This window comes from Pangasianodon hypophthalmus, chromosome 20 (genome assembly GCF_027358585.1).
Source record: "Pangasianodon hypophthalmus isolate fPanHyp1 chromosome 20, fPanHyp1.pri, whole genome shotgun sequence".
In the NCBI taxonomy this organism is placed as follows: Eukaryota; Metazoa; Chordata; class Actinopteri; order Siluriformes; family Pangasiidae; genus Pangasianodon; species Pangasianodon hypophthalmus.
This window is the reverse complement of record NC_069729.1, coordinates 5,289,493-5,302,522: the sequence shown is the minus strand read 5'-3', so window position 1 is coordinate 5,302,522 and position 13,030 is coordinate 5,289,493. Positions and strand designations below refer to the sequence as shown.

At 38.4% G+C, this 13,030-nt stretch overlaps 1 protein-coding gene across 2 annotated transcripts in view; it reads right to left on the bottom strand.

Annotated features, from left to right (window-relative positions):
* ptprga (protein tyrosine phosphatase receptor type Ga) overlaps positions 1 to 13,030 on the bottom strand; it is a 261,551-nt gene that overhangs the window by 101,896 nt on the left and 146,625 nt on the right. The gene's annotated exons all lie outside the window — the stretch shown is intronic.

The window sequence follows — 13,030 nt, the reverse complement described above, 5'->3', positions numbered from 1 at the left end:
TGTAGTGGTGATCAGCATCACTGTATTATAGTTATAGAGCTAATTCAGTTGAATTGAACAAATTTCATCTTAAATCTAAATATCTAAAAATATCTTGAATATAACTGGAGCAAGAAATAAAACACTTGGGGTGTGCTGTTAGAAGAAAATAATCAATGACGGCATGATTGAAAGTTTTTTATTCCTGTTTTATTGTTCTTTAAAAAAAAAATTATTCTTTTTTATTTAATTTATTAAAGAACATTATATTTTTTTTATCCATTTATAGTTTCCTTTAATGCTGTGGAACATCCGCCGAAACAAGATATAACTTATGTTATAGCAGTTTACCAAAAGCAACTCTTTTTTCTATATCTTGAAATTAATAAGATAAAAAAAAAATTGCTTTTCATTTTACCAACAAACTGTAAAGCCCTCTGTCCTGTGTTTGAAAACTTGACTGTTACAAAACACCAACACTGGAGACTCCTTCCATAAATGTTATAAATATACATTTTATCAACAATTACACACATTTTTTAAAAAGTCTGTTCATGTGGCGTGTCTGTCCCTCTGTTACTATAGAAATAATAACATATTAGAACCAGCGCATTAATATAAACCTTGTGCCTGGAACTACTGCCAGAGCTGCTCTTAGAAATGATAAAGACAATCAACAATGATAATGAAGATAATTATGACCAATCAGAATCTACTATTCAACAGTGCTGTGGAATAATATGAATGGTTGTGGATGAAAGAATCAGGAATAAAAAGCCCCAGTAGATAAATCGGGTGTTATAGCCTAATGTGGCTGTTATTTGAATAGTTTAGTCTGTGAAAGGCTTTATTTTTTAATACTTGAGTACCTCTGCTAAGGTTAAAAAAAAAAAAGTCTGCTTGAAAGCAGATTACGTCATACACTCACAGAGGCCGTGACCTGACTTTGGAAACACCGGAGTCACCTTCACTTCATACAAACACTCTAAGCAGCGAGTGAACCCCCGGAGTGTAACAGAGCTCGGCCTGTTCGTCTGCCTCCCTCGAAAGTGCAAGCTTAATTGAAAGCAATCCTCAGCTCTCTAGCCTTTAAGATGAATTTGTCTGCAATTACCCGAGCCTCCCGCGCATCCGGGCCAAGCCCTAATGCCGCCTTCATCGAATTAGGAGCCGTCTCTTGTCTCCTTTCGGCCCGGATATAGCCATGGGCGTATCGATTGGACGGGTCCGGGTTAGATCCGGAGAGACTGGGAGCTCTGAACCGAAGCAGGCCGAGTGTGTAATGAATGCACTGAGTAGCTGTGTGCTAAGAGATCGCTCCCTGAGTTAATGCTCCTGTAACACGGTTAGAGAAAGTGCAAACGCAAACCCAATCTGGACCACAATCCGGAGAGAGAGAGCGAGAGAAAGCGAGAGAGAGAGAGGGAGAGCGCTCTGGAGACGAGACAGAGTTAATGGGAGAGACATAAGCCATCAGGTGTCCCATGAGAAAGTTAGTCTTTCTCTCTCTCTTTCTACTCCTCCTTCACATCTGATCTGAAAGAATAGGAGCAGGGCACATCTCAAAAGCAGTGGCATTTTACTCAATGTCTCATCTAACATTTCCACTCGCAGGGCCCTCAGAGGGATTCATGAGCATGCATCAGCAGGGAGGAACTGAACTTTGTAGACGTAATGCTGCAACACAGAACCGAATAATATGTCAAGGAATACACAATGTTTACAGACCCACTTTAGAATAAGTGTTTCTACTACCTCTCTAAACTTTACTGCACAAGTATGTTATGTATGCACAGTTACAGATGGATTACAGCAGCATATATTATATAAAACATTGAAATACACTACATTTACGTTTACTGGTGAAATGTAACAGAGGAAGGGGAATTACACTTTTCCAGTAAGGTTTTCTTTTGGACTCTGACTGGACTCTGACTCCTTCATTAACTATACATGAATTGTCCGATATTAAAAGGTCATTTTATGTAGAAATTAAATTAACAAGTTCCAGTGAAGATAGGTATTGTTAAATTTCAGAGTGGTATTAATCTCATAAGTTTTGTTAAGATTCTATTCTATTAAGATTCCTGAGCCAAGACTGAGGCTAATGCTTATGAGGTTGAGTCAAATGAAAACCTTAACTTATGCAAATATGTGTTACAAAATAATTTTTTTTACATAATCTCCATTTCGTTAAAAAAAACAAAAAAAACAGTCTGTTTCTCTAATTTATGTTGCAATTCATTTGACTCACCATCATATTTACACACAACCCATTCTTTAACATACGTAGAGAAAGTTTGCTGCAACACTCTTGCAATCTTTTAAACTACAAAGCTTAACATCGAGGAGAAAACAAGACCTCCTGACTCCTCATCTTCACTACCGTGTTCTCACAGCATCACAGGATCCTTCACCCTCTGTCTCCTACTAAAAAAAAAAAACAAAATCAGCAAGTCCAATCATGCCCTCACCTGAACATGTGAGGATTGAAGGAGAAAAGTACTTTTATAGCCGTCTGCTTGTTTTTCGTGTATTTTGCACGGCCGGCTTTGTGCAAATCTCCTGAGAGCTCATGTTTTTTAACACAGCAAATATTAACAGTGCAAATGCGAAACACCTTCATGGCGTGCTTGTGCCTGAGGGATAATCTGCTTCTCTCTCAATTAGTGGCATTCTCTCAGCTGCACACATGCTGGTGACCCTGAAGCTGCCCCCAATCGACAGGAAAGTGTGAAAGGCCATGGTGCAATTTGCAACAACAGCAAGCAGCTGTTCGTGTGAAAGTTTCTCTACAGAGCGCATCAGAGATGTGTGGCCAAGGCGGATATTGTCATGCAGGACAAAGAAGTTTTGGTAATGAAGAGGAAGTAAAAGGAAGGAAGAAAGAATGGCTGGGGGATAAACTGTCAGCCTGCATAATGCGCCATCATTGTTATTATTATCATTATGATTTATCATTGTCATTGCTGCTACATTTACATGTTCCTGTTTCATCTTTCCTGATGAGAAGTTGAGGGGTGTGATGGTGCACCAGTTTCTGATTTTGACCCTGTTGATGCACTATAATCTGGGCCTTCCATTAATCCTTTTCCGTATCTCACTTTACATATTTGGTCACGGTTTCCTGTTTTTGCTAATGCTCTCACTATCCTGATTGGCTCCTAGCTTCCTATTCTTGGTAACAGTCTCTCTCGCTCTCTCTCTCTCTCTCTCTCTGGTAATCTTCCATATGTATTCAGTATATAGTGAATCATTTCAGTGCTCATGCCATTTTGTTTCAGGTCTGAAACACTGACTCAAGAAGGAGCAGTGTAGCTGGTTCAGAATACCCATAATTCACCATGTTCTTTGCAGGTCTCATCTTGACTTTATTCCCATTTCTTAGTCTTGAGCAGTCTCTGGTGTTGACCCTGAGTGTCTTGGGTTATGATGGATTACCCAAGCCTGTGTTTTCCGACAGTGACTACTGAACAAAAAATGAGTGGGCGGAGTCAACGTTTCAATAAAAGTGTGAAGATGAGGCACAAAATTGACCTGACTCAGTCCAGCACACAGCTTTACTAGAAACAGTAAACGTAATATTGAAAAACAGTAACAGATGTAGTAGTAATTTATCTCAGTACTTTGGTATTAAAAAGGCATTTTGCAGGATCTTCTAGCCAAAACATCTGTCCTGCTCATATGCAGCATTGTTCTCAGCACTAAAATAAAGAGATAAATAAACTAGTAACTAAAAATTCTGGCATAAAAACTAAACAACCCTAACAAAGATGCTGCAAGTACACACTTGTGTCCTACACTTCATTCCTGCACCTGCATCACTACAATGATAAGGAAATACTAAAATTATTCTACACTTTTAAATGTAATGTAAGCTGTAAACATACAGTGCTGGACTATAAGGTTATCAGCGATGTGGCACCGTGGTCCTGGATTTAAGCAACGAGTTTTATTATCTCACCCTTAGCTGGTGATCTTTTGTACACTTTTCTGGTCACAAGCTTCAAAATCTTCAGAACTGACTGTTAGCACAGTCCTATATACCAGTTTCCAACAAGAAAACATTTCTGAACACTATGACACAATGAGCTTTTTGGAGCATGATATAGTCACTGGAGTGGGAAAAAAAAACCTTTAAAGCATTGTATCTTTAAAAGTTTTTACAGACTTAGGAGTTAGTGACAGGAGTTAGTGACAAGTGGCAAACATGTTTCACCATTTGCAATGTCAGTCTAGTTCTTGGCCATGCTGAGTATGTGAAAGTGCCAGACTCCAGCGCTTTGGCTTGTGATGCTTGGCTTGTGATCATTTTCAAGACTCGGACTTAAGACTCAGACTTCCACTTATATTTTTAAATTTGTATATTTTTCATGCCCTGATGTATAAAAGAGAATAGGAAAAATAAGAGTTGCTTCAACATTAAATAACTGTCACGTCTGGATCCACTGCCAAGCCAGGAGCCATCTGGAATCCATCACGGATATTACAATGCTTACACTCACCTGATTTCTAACACACTTGTTTCCTGTTTCTTTCTCCATCACCCTCTCTATACTTAAACAACTCAACTGTATGTTCTTTGCAAGATTTGGCCATCTTTTCAGTGTCCAAGTTGGAGCCTTATTTCCCTTGGTTTTGATCATTTTGCTTTCTTTGTGTTGTGATCCTGTTTTTGTCTCATATTGCCTGATAGTTTGACCATTGGCTGTTTTAACCATGATTTTGCCTGCTGACTTGAAGGTTTGAACATTGAGAACATCTCTCATCTGCCTCTGATTTGTGACATTAACATTAGGAAACACAAACTACTATAGACTGCTTGATCTGTAGTCCCTGCACCATTCTGGACTGTCAAACTTAGAGACTTTGGACTGAAAGGTAAGTCACTGGAATACAACAACTCAAAATCTAACTGTATGTGTGCATCTCTTCTTTAAATGAGCTGAACTTATTGGAAAGAGAGAAATTACACATTTGTTAACTGCAGAGGAGCTCTGACCAGAGGCCTGCATTTTATTTTCTTTATCTCGCTCCCTCTTGGAAGCGATACACTGCAGCCTAACAGACACTGACGTTAACATCTTCAAGAAGTGGCACTGTTTACAAAACAGTTTGGCAGAGATGTAGGAAGACTCCTGTTTGGCTGTGCCTGCTTTAGCACCGACTCTTGGCCTTGTGACTGAACTGTCACTTGATCCAGAGAGGGAAAGCAAGAAAGAGAGAGAAAGATCGAGCAGCAGGTGCATTCCTGGGTAGCAGTGCACTCAGTGTTGGATATCTGCAGGATTTATTGCAGCTCCATCCATTAGGCCTCTGGCACTGGGTCCATTGACAGAATGGAGCTTTTGTAGCCGTTTCCTTCATGCAGCAAAAAAAAAAGTGCCCTAATCCGATGAACACACTGATCCAGAGCACACAAGGAGAGAGAGGGAGAGAGGGAGGGAGGGAGAGAGAGAGAGGACAGCGCATGGTGCGATAGCTGGAAGGAAAAGAAATGCTTAGATGTAGAAACATTGTACAGTTAAGTAGTGCATTTTTAGCCATCAATCAGTCAGTAAGAGCTTACTGTGTTTTTCTATCTGGACAAAATTACAGCGTACTTTCTGTTTTCGTTCGCTAATTCTCAGATGAACGCAGTACAAATTAAAACACTGCCAGAAGCAACATTTTCAAACTTTCACATTCTCTGAGTATTAGTAATATTAAAATATTAACTTTTTTTTTCATTAGGCAAAGTTTATTTGTATTTGACTTGTTAAACTCTAAAAGTAATCAGCCTGAGTGTTGCAAGTAAATTTATTGACCTTATCTGCATTTGTTAAAAAGAAAAACCCTCTTAATAGTTTTGTACTAGTAATAGTGTTTTATATTTATAGACCAAGTATTTGTATGTGGCTACAGCCAATGAGTGGGTGGATTCAAAGTTTCTATAAAAGTGCGAGGATTAGGCACAGGATTGAAAACCTCACTCAGCACTCAGATTTATTAGAAACAGTAAACGTACTATTTACAAAAAACAAACAAACAAAAAACCAGTAAGAGATGTAGTAGTAATTTATCTCAAGTACTTTGGTATTAAAGAAGGCATTTTGCAGGATTTTCTAGCCAAAACATCTGTCTTGCTTATATGCAGCATCATTCTGTGCACTGAAATAAAGATATAAGTAAACTAGTAACTAAAAATTGTGGAATAAAATCAAACTGTGCAAATGAGAGGTGTTTGGGAGAACAGAACAATTTATTCCGAATGTGAAGCCTATTGCTCGCTCGAGACAGTAAACCCTCACTACTACTGTTCATACAGTTTTATATAAGTGGTGCTTTGCCTCAAATACCAGCCCCACTTACTATGATTACATCAATAATTCAACCTAATGACTCAAGCAGCCTACGCGGCCATGCTGGTGATGGGATCAAAGACACGGAGGCAGACGCATGCTGGGAGACAGAGGTTTACGAGCCCATCACCGTCATCACCAAGGACACGAGCAGCATGATGCCCATTACACACATCACAAACAATGTGTCCAAAAATATTCCAAATCAAGTGGCGCCACAGACGCAGACGCAGTGACTGGCACAATTTCAAATCATTACTAAGCAGCGAGAATCTCTAAACTGGGATTTTAAGATACAAATTATCACTGGTATAATGTAATATTGTATCCAGATATACAGAGATCTCTCTCTCTCTCTAAATATATATATATATATATATATATATATATATATATATATATATATATATATATATATATACATACATACACACATACAGAATGACTCATATATAGAAAGCGGTGATCAAATCAAAATAATTATTGCTCACAGATGATCATGGTTTATAATTAAATTTATTTTTTTTTAGCTCTTTACCCCAAAGAGCTTTGGGAATGCTAAATCAAACATCGAAAACTAGACCTGTATTTTGGCTACAAGTTTTCAATTATATAATAATAAGCCTTAAATGATTTATTAGTTAATAATTAATTATTATTTATTAATATGTATTACTGTATCATTCATGCAAAGGTTTCTTCATTTTATTTACATTTGCTTACAAATATTCTAAATCCCACAGAGTAGGACATTATACTATTATATATATTGATATACCGTATTTTTGAAACAAAACCATTTGTGTTGTTGAAGAAACTTCCAAACTTTTGAATAACCGTGTATATTCATAAGCCGTAATCTACTTGACTTTGGATAAAAGCATCTGCCATATGAAACAATATGAGTAAGACAAAAAAATGAATAAGATAGATATCAGCACTTTTTGGTACAAAATTTCTGCCTGAAATGCATTTTATTGTACAGTAAAACAGAATCCAAAGAACTGAAAAATGTTATGCTGACTTAAGCATCTTTCTAACAATAAGTGTGTCATAAAGTGAATTTAGATATTTTAAGAGCAATGTAACACAGACACCTGCAGCCTCAACACACTTCACGGCCTTCAACTGATCCTTAAGGAATGTCAGAGAAATCAGTTAAAGTGATTTTCAACTGGAGGAATAAACGTGTCTCATCCCGCAGCACCCATCACCCCTCCTCTCGTTCTCTCTACAGCCACCTTGGTTATGACGGGTGCTACATGGCATTAGCGGTTTGTTGTCTGAAGCGCGGAGGTGGATCGGCTAAAAATAGCCAGTCTCATGTCATTCTGTGTTAATTAGAAGAGGGGTGTGTGTGTGTGTGTGTGTGTGTGTGTGTGTGTGTGTGTGTGTGTACATGAGTTGTGGGTTTGGACCCCTTCAGAGTGAGCGTTGACAGGACTGGCTGAAGCGCCAAACACTGTCAGAGCACATTTCACAGCTGTCGCACATCAGCTCACTCACTCACTGTTTTCTCTCTCTCTCTCTCTCTCTCTCCCTCTCACACACACACACACACACACACACAATTGTCTTAGTTGTGAGAACCTTCCGCTGAACGAAGGAAACTCACACACATATACACACAAATTAAAGAATGACACCAGGCATTTTAAATGTACATATTTTGTATAAAAATGTGAATACACAAGCACACAAACCCTAAATCCAATCTGAGCGAGCCAGCCAGACACACACACACACACACTCTTCCCACCTCAGACACTCGCGTCTCATCTCGCCCTGTTACTCTCACACTGATACACCCTCTGCTCCACAGAGACTGATGCTTTCTGACCATCAGACAAGCAACACTCCCTCCACCCTTCACCACACACACACATACACACACACACACACACACACACACACAGATCACATCCTTTTCTGCAACACACAGTGTCTCAGAGGAACTCCAGCAAACACAAAGAGCAAACTTTAAACACATTAACAAATCCTCTAGGTATCACTCCAAACTAATTATGTAATCATCATTAATAACTGCAATCTTTTAGCAATTTAGATGGTAAACAACTTCCACTTACGGAGGACGAAAAGGAAGACGTTAATGGTGCTCTCTTAAAAAAAAAGAAACAACTCCCACCCTTCCCATACCCCCTCTGTCTCTCTCTCTCTCTGTAGTGCTGTTATTTTAGCTACATGATGGGGAGAGGACTCATTAAGCTCCTCTTCCAAACACACTTCTGCTTTCAGATAGTAGAAAGGCGCCATTTATCTACTTAAACCTCATGTCAGCATTCATCATCTGTGTGTGTGTGTTTTAAGCAGCACATTTCCCTGTTATATAAACATATAATCAAGTAACACAGTTCATATTTGGCCACTTTAAAACAGTTATTTTGTGTATGATACTAACTGTTTCAAATTTATAACAGCTACTTAGTGTTAATACACTGCATTAGCTACTGAATGCCAGTTCTACTGCTGTCCTGCTATAAACTCTTCTTGAAAATGCATTATCATTTCATGTTTTTTTTTTCTCTCCCCGAGGAAAATATACATGTATAAACATTGCACTCCTATCTGATTTGGGTGAGCCTGTGTCCACTGTAGCCTCTGATTCCTGTTTTTGGCTGACAGAAGTGGAACCTGATGTTGAGTGTTCTGAGATGCTTTTCTGCTCACCAGGGTTGTAAAGAGTGGTTATTTGAGTTACTGTACCCTTCCTGTTAGCTCGAACCAGTCTGGCCATTCTCCTCTGACCTCTCTCATCAACAAGGCATTTCCGCCTGCAAAACCCACACGGGATTTCTTTTTTTTTTGCACCATTCTGTGTAAACTCTAGATCTCAGCATGCCACGTTCAGTCACTGAGATCACATTTTTTCCCGATTCTGATGTTTGATGTGAACATTAACCGAAGCTCTTGACCTGTATCTTTATCTACAGGTTTTATTTTGCACTGCACTGCTGTCACATGATTAGCTGATTGGAAAACTGCATGAATGTACAGGTGTTGAAGTGGCCAACAGTGTACTAATCTACTATTCTGTACTAATATGCTAAATCTAGAGTAATAAAAGCACAAAATAATACTAATACAAGACCAAACTGCTAAAAACAGTTTAAAAGCCTTTGTCTGAGAATAACAATCACCTCAAATCATCCTGCTCAGCTCAAATCAATGTGAATAGATGATTATATAATTGTGACACAAAATGGAATCTGTATTGTAATATTCTTTATTGTGTAATTGTAATATTCTTTACTGTATTGCAATATTCTTTATTGAGACTTATCTACATTATTTATATGTCACTGTATCCTCACAAGCTGCTACTGATGATGGCTTCACTGTAGTGCATTGTAGTCACAGAGGAGTCCTATTTCAACCCACTGAGTAGGTATATTAATATAAATATTGATTACTACATCTACAAGATGTAGAAGTTAAGCTCATGTATGATATAATGCATCAAATAGTCCAAGAGTTACTCTTAACATTTGGCTATTCAGCACATTATTGCAAACATGATGAAAATCCAATTCAAGAGCTACTCTACTATGCAAGTGCGTAATAACAGCTACACAGCGCTAAAGATGGTCAGGTAAATTCATTATATGTTAATCTTTACAAATCTAAATATACTAATATCTGTCAACCTTACGTGACCACACATATGACTGCATTCTATTTTTTCATTATTCGCTACTGTCCTGGGTTTTCTCTTTTCCTGAGATAAATAAAAGATAATGAAAGCCCCTTGAGCAAAATAAGAAGAAATCTAATTCTAGCAACACTTCAAAGGGGCTTAACCGAGTTATAGAGGGAAAACAAAAGCAACGAAACATTTGGCGAATTAAAAAAAGAAAAAGAAAAAAAGAAGCGCAAGTAAAAAGTGCAATAAATATCCAGAAATTGTAGCCCCGTTGGCAAAAGCTCATTTATTGAACAACGGCTTTCCATCTCAGGGACACACTTTTTTCTCCCACACCACCAGCCACGGCCTCAAACTGTGCACTTGTTTTGAAGATATTGAAAATGATAATGATCTGATGGAATTCATTGGCTTGCTGTAGATAGTGATGGTTTCTATGCGACACAGCCTGGCTTGATGATAAGGTGCTGGACAGCATAATGAAGATGGGCGAGGATACACTGACCCTAATCGTTTCAGGTGTCACTAAAGGTCAGTTAGCTGGACACTGGAGTCAATAAAAGTATGTTCATACTAACAAGATAATGTGAGCTTATTAGATATGGGTTTAGGATTCTGAGATTCTGAGATCACCAACATGGCAGCTGAGAAACTGAACTGGAATTTTCTCAGCTTTTTGCAAATGAGTTATGACAGGATGATGCCACAAACAAATCGACTGGGTCCAGTAAATTTCATCAATCAATCATAAGGCACAGATTGAAGAGAATCAGTTACTAACAAAACGATCCATCATCTCGAAAAACACACTCTTGCTATTTCACACCTAATAAGAGCATTTTAATTAATCTTATTTGATTAACTAAGATGGATCACATAAGTACCAATCTCAGTGACTGGTCTGCTTAGATTGACACACTTGGACGAGACTGCATTACATGCTCCCCTTCCTTTTTGAAGACCTTAGCAACAAAAGAAAAAGCAATTAACTGTATGATTAAGACCAGCCCAAAATACTTCCTGGCTCTATATATATGTATAAAGCAGAGGGGGGTGGGGGGCAATCTCTTCAATTTCATGTGTGCATTCAGATGTGTCATTTCTGACCCGATGCGGCCACTGGCAACGCCTGATTCCTGCTAATATGCAGTCTGAAAATGGGTAACACTCCATTTGAGTTAATTCTAGCCAGAGAAGGCGGAGGAGGCGGGGTTCGGCTGTAATCAGATAATGAATGCTACTCTACTCTCCGCTCGATTAACAGCCCTCAAAGCAATCAGCATCTCACGACATCTGCACTTAGTGTGTTTAGCCTTCTTAGCTAGAGGGAAGGTCCTGTAACACTGAGATCAAATGTGTATTAAACATGAAAGAATATTCCCCTCCATCTGTTACTAACCTTCGATAGCAAACATGTGCTTGTTATATGTTCAACTCATTTTGCTCATTGTGCACTAAGATAAATCATGGTCATGTGACAGAAGATGGAACCAGAAAGAGAACAACCAAGATAGCTTGGCTGGAGTCAGTAGTTTCTGTGACCAAACTGTAATAAACTTGACTCATCAAGGCATTAACTCAGGGCCTGATAAAGTTTCTAATGCAGCCCACCAATCCATGAATCCACGTTCTAAATTAAACTCATCTTATGGACTGGTAATTGAATTGAAAAATTTGAAAAAAGAGCTAGTTTGTAAAAAAAAAAAAAAAAAAAAAAAAAAAGAGCTCTGTTATTCCACTGGGGCAAAATAAGGCATTCACAGATATAAACAGCTACTGACAAAATGTGCTAATGATACATAATTCTTCATTAGCAAGCTAAAAAACCTGACGTCTCTTTCCAAACTAATTTAAACAGGTGCTTTTTGTAAATTTTTGCAAACTACATTGATTTCCCCCATCTCAGTATTATTGGCTATTTCCTGTACATTTGTGACATATATTCCCAATTAAGTCTAACTGGAAAAGTTGGCACTGTATATATTTATTCCAGCACACTGGACTACTTTTAATGTGGGCCATTATCTAAAATGAGTTTGAACCCCCTGGATCAAGGATTATCTAAAGCAAAATCCAACAAATACAGTATTTGCAACAAGATTTCAGAGCACTAAGACTAATTTTAAACGACTGCTTTGCTTTCAGCCATGCTGCATATGGGCTTCTATCTTTGATGTAAGACTGGGTAGCACATACCACATAAACAGAAGAAGCTCATGGCCAGGCCTGCAGAGAACATTTCTCAACTGGCCACCTGGGACTTCATTAACAAATGCTGACGTAAAAAGCCCTGATCCAGAAACGGTGCATTTAGCTTGAGACGCTGTGTGAATACAGACTGTGCTGCCCAAACCAGAGCGAACAGCTGCTGTCTGTAATGTCCTGCAGCATTTAACAGATGCAAAGCTTTCCTGCTTGTGCCAAGCTAATAATATGGCTCATGATTGGCTGATTGCTTTTTATGCACCTTCCTTTGGATAGGACCAGAAATGAAATTTAGGAAATCTGCAGTGATCAAAATGCATACTGATCTGGGTTGGTCTGGCAGAGATACGCTGTGTAGGGTAGACCTGTTTTTAATATAGAAAAAGTTGTGTGACATGGGAGTTGGAGATAATGGTGTGGGAATTTGCACCGGCTAAAATGGGAGCAAACTGGGTATATATATATATATATAAAAAGGGAGACTAAAAATAAATCGATTTAATAATACACGAATGAACGTAAACAGAGAGACCACCTCCCAACTGATTATCAGTGTTTATAAGTCCAAAAACACAGAAGTTCAGTGATTATCAGGATTAACCTGGGACCATTTCTCTTTCCCCCCAAATCCCATAGTCTCGCTGCAGTATTATTAGCAGTATTATTATCTCTCTTTGTGTTTCCATGCTCTGTGTTTAGACATTGTTATTTATACTCTTGCAGTCAGTTGCACCAGTAGATCAGAAGTAGCCTAGTTCAAACGTACGTTAATAGTTTACGAACCACTAAAAGATTAACAGTTGCGCCAAGTGACATAGTTTCAATATAGACTTAAGTTAGAACA